The sequence below is a fragment of the Lolium rigidum genome, chromosome 5, assembly GCF_022539505.1.
Source record: "Lolium rigidum isolate FL_2022 chromosome 5, APGP_CSIRO_Lrig_0.1, whole genome shotgun sequence".
NCBI classification, from domain to species: Eukaryota; Viridiplantae; Streptophyta; class Magnoliopsida; order Poales; family Poaceae; genus Lolium; species Lolium rigidum.
In genome coordinates, this window is record NC_061512.1 from 37,942,889 (window position 1) to 37,953,272 (window position 10,384).

The 10,384-nt window shown below is 48.1% G+C and overlaps 1 long non-coding RNA gene across 1 annotated transcript; it reads right to left on the reverse strand.

Annotated features, from left to right (window-relative positions):
• Positions 1 to 599: 599 nt before the first annotated feature.
• Positions 600 to 1,283, reverse strand: LOC124651838. The gene is made up of 3 exons (XR_006987513.1): positions 1,147 to 1,283; positions 741 to 859; positions 600 to 616 (listed from the first exon to the last, which is right to left on the reverse strand). It is a non-coding gene; the product is annotated as an uncharacterized LOC124651838 (long non-coding RNA).
• Positions 1,284 to 10,384: the final 9,101 nt, after the last annotated feature.

Sequence of the window (10,384 nt, forward strand, 5' to 3'; positions counted from 1 at the left end):
TGGTGATTATCCATTATTTGTCACTTGTCAGCAATTGTGCCTAATAACAATGATCCATAATTTACTTTATTTTGTATAAAAGGAATCAGACAATCACCTTGTTACTGCAGGGGAGGGTATTTCCTCGACGTCTCCGTGTCTTCCACGTGGCTTGTCACTCCTATGCTTCGCCACTGTCTATTCCACTCATGCAGACAATCCACCATGGAAATATTCTTTGATGAAAGACATATTATTAATTTCTGCGGGATAGCTAACAACTTGATTCAACCAAAGGAAAAAAAATTCTTCATACATCAAGTAGCACTAAAAGGAAAATCTGGAAATCTAAAAATCCATGACAATAATTGGGTTTTACTGTTATTTATTTACTAATTTGGTGAGAAACCAAATCACTAAAATCATAGGTCTTGATGTACATAAAAGCACAACATGAATTGAGCTGTGAGGGCAGATGTGCTGCTGCTACTGGTGTCTCCCACGTACACCCCTCAACTCCTCTTCAAGAAAATTGGAATCCCCACCTGTACTCGTCCTTGTCCATGAGCAGGCTTGGGACCGCAAAAAGTGCCCGCCCTGGTTGATAGAAGCATGAGCTCGGAGAGGTTCAATCTGCCTAGCATCCAAGCAAAACAAATATTGTGAGGAATAATACATCCCACACAAGTATGTTACAGAAACAAATTTACTGATATCACACAACAGCCCTATTCATTGTGCCCCCAAAATCAAAGCTTTACCATAATTTTCTTGGAAGGTCCAAATATGGTTAAGAAATGGTGATTATCCATCAAACCTTCCCATCCCCATTGCCTCCCTTATGATTCCCTTGCTCTGCTTCATTTTTACTACAAAGAGGCTGCATAAAAGCAACCACTAAAATTCAGTTTGGCATCCATTTCTGCGTTGGATCTCATAATATGTTCCTGGACATTCTAAAAGCATTGCACATGGAGAGACAAAAGGGAATGGTGCATAGTTACATAGAAAATAATTTATCTGCAACAATAAGCATAATTTCTACCAGAGATCTAAAGGAGTAGATCTAGGGATTAAAATTATCCAGAAAATTAGAGAGAGAGAGAGAGAGAGAGAGAGAGAGAGAGAGAGAGAGAGAGAGAGAGAGAGAGAGAGAGAGAGATGAACCTGTCAGTGGAGCAGACGCCCTTGAGGTCCAGCACCGACCTATCCAGCCCGGAATCAGCACAACCAGCACGTGGGGAAGGATGGAGCGGCCGCCGCCTTGCCCCTTCGCCTCTGGTATTCGCCGGAGCGGATCCGCCCCGCGCCGCCCGTCTTCGGCCGCGCCCGGCGCCTCCAGTCGCCACCGCTGCGGATCTGCCCCGCGCTAGCCCGTCGCCTCCGGTCGTCGACGGAGCGGATCCACGTCATGTCCCGGATTCGCGATTTGTTGGAGATGCGCTCCATGGCGCTATCCAACGACCATGGCGTGGATGAGTCGCGACGACAGCAGCGACCCAAGGCGACGGCTGATGCGGCCCCACCTGCTCTTCGCACCGCGACGCCCGCGACCGGCGGTGACCATCGCCTCCCGGTGCTCCACGCAGCAGCCCCGCGGATGCTCTCCCGATGCGGTCGCATCCTGCTTGGGAGGAGGAAAGGCGGCGACGCAGGTTGGGGGAGGAGGAGAGGCGGCGGTGCGGCGCCGCCATTGGGGAGGAGGAGAAGAGACGAGGATTGGGAGAGGAAATGAAGGTCGGGGATTGGGTAGCGAGGAGGGGGAGATCTAGGGTTTCACCGTGGAGAGGAGAATGAAGGCGACCGAGCGAGTGGGCGTGCCTCCCTCTCATCGTCGGGCCCCGCACATAGCCGGTCCTACACGTCATCGACTCTTTCAGAAGCTGAACAAGTGAGAAATTTTTTACTACATCCAACGGCTGAGGTAGAAAGTGGGATCTGAAATTTACTGTGCATTGCCAAACGAAGGAACCAGATGCCCTTTCAGATGGCCTGATTGGCTGGGTACTCTTAACATTTATAGGAGAAATCCCTCATTCTCTCCCAGTCGGCTACCTGGGGAATCATGTGGCATGGCAAGGTTACACAAGGTGAGAAGGTCCAAGCCATGCGCCCGCATTAATTAGTGCATTACAAGATATTTGTATCTGAACAACCGATTTCCTATTTCACTTATGAAGAAAAAAATACAAAAATTATATATCTTGCTATCTAATTTACCTTGGCAACTAATATTAAGAAACCACAGTGTCCTCTACAAGGACAAAGGTAAAAAAAAACAAAGTAGAGCAAACAAAAGGGAGCGCCTACAAGCTAGGCTATTCCCAACTAGGAAGAGAATAATTAAAAGGGAGACATCAAAAACGAAATACCAAACAGAACCTGGGTGCGAGCGCACCGGCCTAGTTATGGAAAATTCAAAATAATGCATTCTCGAAATTTCAGAAAAATATGAAAAAATGCATGCATATATACATTATGTTGATACTTACTCGTGTAAGTTTTCACGAAAAAATACGATTGTATGCGACCTACATAAAATGACAAAATGGAAGTTCCTATTCGTGTGAATAGAATAAATCCAACATTATAGTGTCATTTGGATATTTTGTTATTTTCGTGTAGGCCACATACAATTGTATGTTTCCGTAAAAACTTACATGAGTAAGTATCAACGTAATATGTAAATGCAAAATTTTATTTCAATACTTTTTGAAACTTTTAAATAGCATTTTTCAATTTTTAAAATACTGGGTGCGCGCGCACCCAGGTTCCAAAAGTGCCTGTCACAAATCAAAACTACTATAATTGCAGAAGCTCCAAAAATTTAGAACCATGACGCATTTTTTCGCGACGAGGTGCAGTTCACATGATTGAGGAAGCAACGGGTGGATGAGTTGAACAAAGGACGGAATGGATCAGCGGAGTGGCACGAAACGGAACACCCTCGTCCTTTTTAGGTAGTAGAGATATTGTAAGGAGGTTGACATATTCTTCTGTTGGTTTTTCAAACCTTGAGTCAACTACGTAAGGGAAATATGCCCTTCGTACAAGACACCACACTTGGAAGGAGTTCCCTTTATCGAAGAAAAAGTAGCAACACTCTATTTTCTGCAGCGTTGCTCTGAAGGAGTTTGAATTCATTGTGAATTGTCATTTGTCACACCTCCGGAGATCGCATATCGTTGCCTCCCTCTCTTATATACGGATGATGTCGAGGGAGTGACCTATTCATACCTTATCGCGGAACCCTGTGGCAATTTCTCTTTTCGAAAGAAAAAAAGAGTTTCCAAAAAACCATATTATCCTCTACAAGGACAAAGGTAAAGAAAAAACAAAGTATATCAAAACAAAAGGGGGTGCCTAGGAAGAGAATAAATGAAAGGGAGACATCAAACTACTATAGTTGCAAAAGCTCTAAAAATTTAGAACCACGACGCATTTTTTTCAGACTGAGTAAGGATCGACCAGGGGAATCCTATGGCATGGCTTAGTTTTGACTTTTGACACAAGGTTCAAGCCACATAGTCTAGTCTCTTCAGTCTTGATGCCTGCATGCCCCTCTCTATCTCCCTCTCTCCGCTTTACGTCAACGGAACGGTGGCTGGCAAGAGCGAGAGTTTGTCTTTCAAATATTCGACGTCTCCCGCTTTAGCTTTACGTCAATCTGGGATCAAGATCAATCAATCATTTTTTCCCCATCTCTCCGGCACTCCTGTGCCCGTCCGGAACTGCGGTACGGACTACGGAGTATACCTACAAGCAGGCTATAAATACACGATCGAGGTGCTCCTTCCTCATCCATCCAACCAGCACCCCAAGCCCAAGAGCCCCTTTGCATAGCAAGCAGCCAGAGGCAGTGACAGCAGAGAGGCCGGGAGGGAGCCGCGGCCATGGCCATGATCAAGAGAGTGGCGACGGAGCACCTGAAGCTGCTCGTCCTCATCTTCATGCTGGGCAACGGCTTCAACACAGTCCCAGCGAACCCGCCGGCCAATCACTGCGAGAGCGACCTCTACCGCCGCCTTCTCAACACCCAATATCGCCTCGTCGCCAACATCATCATGGCCGCCATCCACCTCCTAGTGGTCCGGATGGCCGTCAACATGGTCGAGGACCGCGCCGTCGCCGCCGCTCGTGCCGTCAAAGGCAGCGCCTTCGACGCTGCCCACGAGGCCGCGGCTGCCGCCGCCAACGGCATCGCCTTCGTCCCCGCCGGCTGGGCCGACCTGCGCTTCGTCCGCTCTCTGCTGTTATCAGGCATCTTCTTCTCCGGCAAGGCGTCCTTCCTCGCCGTCTGCGCCTTGGGGGACGGCTACCTCTACCGTAGCGGCTGCTACAACGGGCACAGCGCGAGCTCGCCCTGGGAGAATAGCCTGACGTGCTTCATGATGATCATGCACATCTTCTCCGCGTGGGTCGCCATTTCCAAGAACTAGTCCATGTATTCGCCTTCGCCGGGCAGAAGTCGGCCGGTCGCCACTAGTCCGTATGTGTGCTTGTGTTGCTTAGTTAGAGAGATCGATCCAGGTTGTCCTAGGTCCGTGTTAGAGGTATCCAGGTTTAGGAATGAAGGAGGTGCTTCTGTCAGTGTTCAGTGTCTGTGTGTCTGTGGTTTGGAGTAACAATGAACGTGCAGTATTAAGTGTGTTAGAACTGAAGTAGGTGCTTCTGTGTTCTGTCAGTGTTCTGCGTGTCTGTGTGTCTGTGGTTTCGAGTAACAATTAACATGCAGTATTAAGTGTCTCGTGTTCTCTTGTCCTTAAGAACTTGCGGTACTGCTACTTTATCCCAAACACAAAAGCCCAACGAAAAAGAGGGATGATCACGTACTCTATTCGCTGTGCACGGCACTCACGGAAGAGCTGTATTCTATGTTGTTATGTTGATAAGAACGAGCCGAGGCTGACAGAGTATCGTATCAGGTGACAGGGTAACTTCAGTAGCCTGGCAGTTGTTATGTTGCGAATTGAGACGAGATTAACCCTTTAAACCCCAAGCACGTACTATCATATCAACACGCGAAGAATACCCAATACAGATGTACACGGAGCACAATGGTGCTGATTGGTGAACACAACGGGGGTGCAATCAAAAAGTAGATTGGGCTTATTCAGAACTATAGGGAAAGGAAACCAAGGAATCGAGCCGTGTGACACAATAAAATATATCTACGCTAGTTCGTGTTTCAGCGTGCATGATTCCAGTATTCCTACATATTAAGGGATTTCTTTGTTCCTAACCTTTTAGGGTGTGTTCGGTTGGTTTGTGGATGGGGTGGAACGGAATGGAACCGTTCCGCACCCAGAGCCCGTTCCTGCTGCAAACTGGAATGGAATGAAGTGGTTCCTCCAAATGGAATATTCCCCCCAGATCTGGAATGAAGTGGTTCCTCCGATTCGGCCGGACGAGGTGGAACGGGTGACTGTCACACGCTGATTAATTAAGTTTAGCAATAATTAATCAAGTTTAGCAATAATTAACCAAGTTTAGCAATAATTAATCAAGTTTAGCACTACTTAATCAAGTTTAGCAAATAATTAATCGAGTTAGAATAATTAATCGGTGACTATCTCACCCATTCCATTCCATTCTCATCCCATTCCAAAACCGAACACAGGGATGGAACCGTTCCGTGACAAAAAAAATTGTCCAAACCAAACACATGGATGGAACAGTTCCGTGACAGTGGAATGGAATGGTTTCATTCTATTTCACCCCATCCAAAAAACGAACACACCCTTAGAACTGCGCGATGCTGAATGGAATCTAGAGAGTCGGTTGTTGGCAAAGTAAACTACTTTCTGAGATCAACTGTCTTTATTAATTCACTCCTAACTAGCTTACAAATGTTCATGCTATATCTTTTCTTGAAGTTCCCATTGGTGTGCGCAAGGGGTTAGACTATTTTAGGTCTATATTATTTTGGCAATAGATGGTACTTTGCATGTTAATTTTGTATTTTGCATGTTAATAATTTTTGATAAAAACTTGATCAAACTTAACATAGTTTGACTTTCTGAAAAAAATAAAGGCCTCAAGCCATGGGATGGAGGTAGTACTAAGAAAAGTATAGGTTAACTAATGCACTATCTAATGTCAGCCAAAATATCAGGGAGGCCTAAAAATCAAGGTACTCGAGTTTAAAAAAAATGTTTATTAAGGAAGTGGCTGTTCAAATTGCTCAACGAAGAAGGATTATGGCAACAGTTGTTCCGCAACAAATATCTTAACAAGAAAACTCTTTGTCAAGTTCACGCAAAACCAATGGAATCACCTTTTTGGAACGGTCTTACGCGAGTTGAGGATAATTTCTTTAGCAGATGTCATTTCTATATAGGATCTGGATCAACAATCCGGTTATGGAAGGATGTTTGGTTAGGTGATACACCTCTATCGTAGCAACATCCATCCTTATATAACATTGTTCAAATGAAATGTATTAGTAGCAAATGGACTGGCTCAAACACCGTTGAAAATTGGTTTTTGAAGAGTGTTGAATGAATATAAAGGGAATGAATGGTTGCATTTACGTTGTAGGCCTATGGCGGTTTAGCTATCTAATACCCCTGACAGTTTTAAATGGAACCTTAATGATGCATGTATTTTTTTGTAAAATCTATGTACGTGGACTTGATGAATGGCATACTAGATTTTTACGTAAATATCTTTGAAAATGAAAACCCCGCTTGAAGTAAGATATTCATGTTGTTCCTAAATAATAAAGTGGTACTCACGAAAGATAATTTAGCAAAACGAAAATGGAATGGATGTAGGATGTGTTGTTTTTGTGATTTTTTTGGAGACTGTGGATCACTTGTTTATTTCATGTCCTTTTGCCCACATCATTTGGCTTATAGTCTATTTCAATTTTAATATACCTCCTCCAACTAATGTTACCAATATGTTTGGCAATTGGTTAAATAGAACGAATAAGAATAATAGAACTAGAATTCGTATTGGATTTTCAGCATTATGTTGGTCCATTTGGCATATTTGGGCCAGGTATGCGTCGCCGCGGACGGACCAATCACTTTGCGTCGCCCCGCTGGAGCAAGGCTCATACGTATTTTCGGTCACGACGGATACAAACGGTCGCTCAGCATTTGCGTCCATTGAAGATGCCCTGAAAATAAAGAAGGGGAAAAGTGTGGGTGTTGGGTGGTGCGGGCGGAGCATAATACTTGTCGGAACGTCGAAGGAACCGTAAAGATAAACACAAACGTTTGTTCGGTTGAGAGGGACATGCAGGGCAGCAGGTTTGATTGTGAGAGACCAATAGCACTAGGCCAACTTAATCAGATCCGGGGCCATTTGGCATAGGTATGCTGCACGACGCTCTTTTCACGGAGGCTCAATCCATTAACTATGGCACATGATTAACTGCTGATCCTAAAAGCGATGCAAAGGATGCTAGTATCAATCTATGCAATGGTGAGGGCCAACTAATGCCTAGGAAAAGAAAAGGTGATATGCAATGACAATAAATAAGGCATCTGGCAACAACAAGAATGACATCATCTTACGAAACAAAGAGTTTGATTTCGAGCCGCCGGAATCGAACTTTTCCGGCGGATTTACGGGTTCGGGCCGAATGTGTCGCAGATCAGTGATCGAAAAGATGGGCCGGCCCGTAAAATAAGTTCAGGGGCCCGAACAAATCTCCGAACGGCCCTATTAAAAGGGTTCGCGGAGGGGAGTTCGGGTCGCAAACCCTACTCCCCTCCGCCGTTCCTCTCCCTCCGCCGCCGCCAAGCACCATCTCCGGCGAACAATCCAGCGAGCACCATGCAGCAATCCACCGGCCGACGGTGGGCGATGGCGTCCTGAGCCGGCTCCGCAGGCCGTGGCGACGGATTGGGCGGCGGCGACTCGCCGCCGTGTCCGCCCGTCTTCCGCACCGACGCGGAGCGGCGCAAATGGAACCGGTCGGAGGGCGCGCGCAAGCGCAATGCCCGCCGGTGGACGAACTGGGGGCTCACGCCCCCAGGGAAGCTCGCCAGGTACGGCAACGCTGGCGAGGGCTCCTCGTCCGGCCAGTCAAGCCGCGCACCGCGGCTCCCCGTCGCGTACAGCAGCGACGACGACGACCTCGTCCCCGCGCGGTCGCCCACCTTCTCCGCCGGGGACTATGTCCACGGCAGCGACGAGGAGGACGCCGTCCTCGCGCAGACCAAGGCCATCAACGCGGCGGAGGCTCACCAGCGTTTCCGCCTGGAGGAGGCGGAAGCCGTCCGCCTCATCCGTGAATACGAGGCGGCCCGCCGGGAGGCCCGCGTCCACCTTCGAGCTTGACGCGGACGACGCGTGAAGCTCATCCTCGACAGCGTCGGCACCATCTGCCGCCGACACGCTGTGCCACCACCGGCACCGCCGCGCGCGTAGGCCACTTTATAGGCCGCATTTTGCTTAGCTTAAGTAGCGCTCGCCGGTGTACCAGTACTATATACTATAGGTTTGATTTTACGAACAATGTATGTTTTGATGCTCAATCGGAGCATCAATTTGATGTCAAACTATGATCATCGTCGAATTTACCCACGCTCTTTTAAATTCTGCTTTTCAGTTCCAGTTTTACAAATTCTGCTTTTCAGTTCCAGTTTACGGTTTCTAATCTGCACCACTGCCAAATTCGCACGAACTATCGTTTTCAGAAGACTGAAAACCACTTTTTCGGTTTAAACATTGGACTTCAAACAGACCAGTGATAGTTTTACTTGCGGAAATGCTTCACACACGACAACTCCCGTCCGATGTGTGTACGACCTACTGCTAGTTAATTCCCCTTCCCTCCCTAGTGGCTAAGTTAAGCCCAAACTCAAACCAGCAATACTGTTGAGCGTCTTTTTATGGTTCCCTAAATCCGGATCTGAAGCAATTTAACTTGTTCTTGCCGCGATTGGGATATATCAGTCAGCCATGGACGAAGACCAAAATTGAGCGCCACAATGAGAATCTCATATGTGCTAAGAGTATTTTTAACGGGGCGACGTAAACGGATCCATAGTGTTCGATCTGCCCGGCCGAACGCAAACGCGCTCCAAAAAAATGCTCCGCGAATGCGTCTGGACGGATGGGCCTGCCTGATAGCGACACAGATATTTCGTCTTCAGCGCGGCATAACTGATGGGCGGCGCTTTGAAGCTTTTTGCGTTGCGTTAATAGCGTGCCTTACCTTCCGTGCGCGTGCGTGCGCTGGTGGCGGGGTCGCAGCGGCTTCAATGGCAGGGCAATAAAGACGAGGTGATATCCGAGCCTTCCTAAGGGCCGCTGGCGGCGCACATTTTCTGCATGTGTTTTCTGCATGACCGGTAGTACCAGTCTTGGCAGCGGTAGTACCGCTACCACCATCAACACCAGGTACACGCCAGCTAGAACCGCCTTGCCGTTACTACCGCTTCCTCCGCGGAACCGGTACTACCGCTGGCGGTACCGCTTGCGGTACCGGACGTGTGGCGTTCACTTTTGGAAAAGCTCCGGTACCAGAGCCACCTTCACCACAACCTCCTGCTCCTCATCATTGGTGTCAACGAGGTCAACGAATATCGGAGGAGCTGGCGGTGTGCATGCTTGGCTGCGACCAGGGTGACCAGACGGTGTCACTGGCCTGCCCTGAGCTAATGCGGAGTCCGATAGGCGGACGGCGAGGCCGTGCCACTAGGCGAGCTCGTCCCGCATGGTTTTGCGCGATGGCTAGCTCGATCACCTCCTCCTTCGTGAGGTTTGGTGGATGGACCTCCGGGTTCATGCCGACGGCGGAGCAGGCGTCCCGCCGTTGTTGAAGAGGTCATCGTCGTGGTCCTCTGTCTTCGTCCTCCTCATCATCGTCCAGACCGACGCCTCACTCCCGGTTGCCAAAGCTCACGTCGCCAAGGTAGCCCCCTCGTAGCCCTCAGTGTGTCCATTTTGACCGGCGAGAGGATGAAGCGGCGGTGGCTGATCTCGTCCCGCCGCTCGCCGCCCTTCGCATGTCCATTTTGACACAAACGGACATGTTTGCTCCGCCTCCCCAATATTCAAGAACAACCTCGAGGTCGCCGCCTCGACATTCACTGCAACTGCTGACGAGACAAACCAACTTAGCAAATCTGGCGATGCTTCCAAGGAGGGAATGACGAAATTGCCGGCCATCCGCTTTTTCGCTTATTTGAATACAACCCAAAATCAGATTAAAACATTAATAGACTATTTTCTAAGCGTGCTCTTGGCTTGAGTTCTTCAGCATTCCTTTTAGCGGAAAGAAGAATTAGCACAAGAGAAAATTTGGCTGGGCTTGGATTGGTAAGAGAAAAGGCAGAGTCCAACCGTTGCCCACGTGAAGGAAGCTGGCGCTACAAAGGATCATACGGGTATCGGACATAAATTGTCGTGTGTATAGCAGCACTCTTTTACTTGCCACGACATT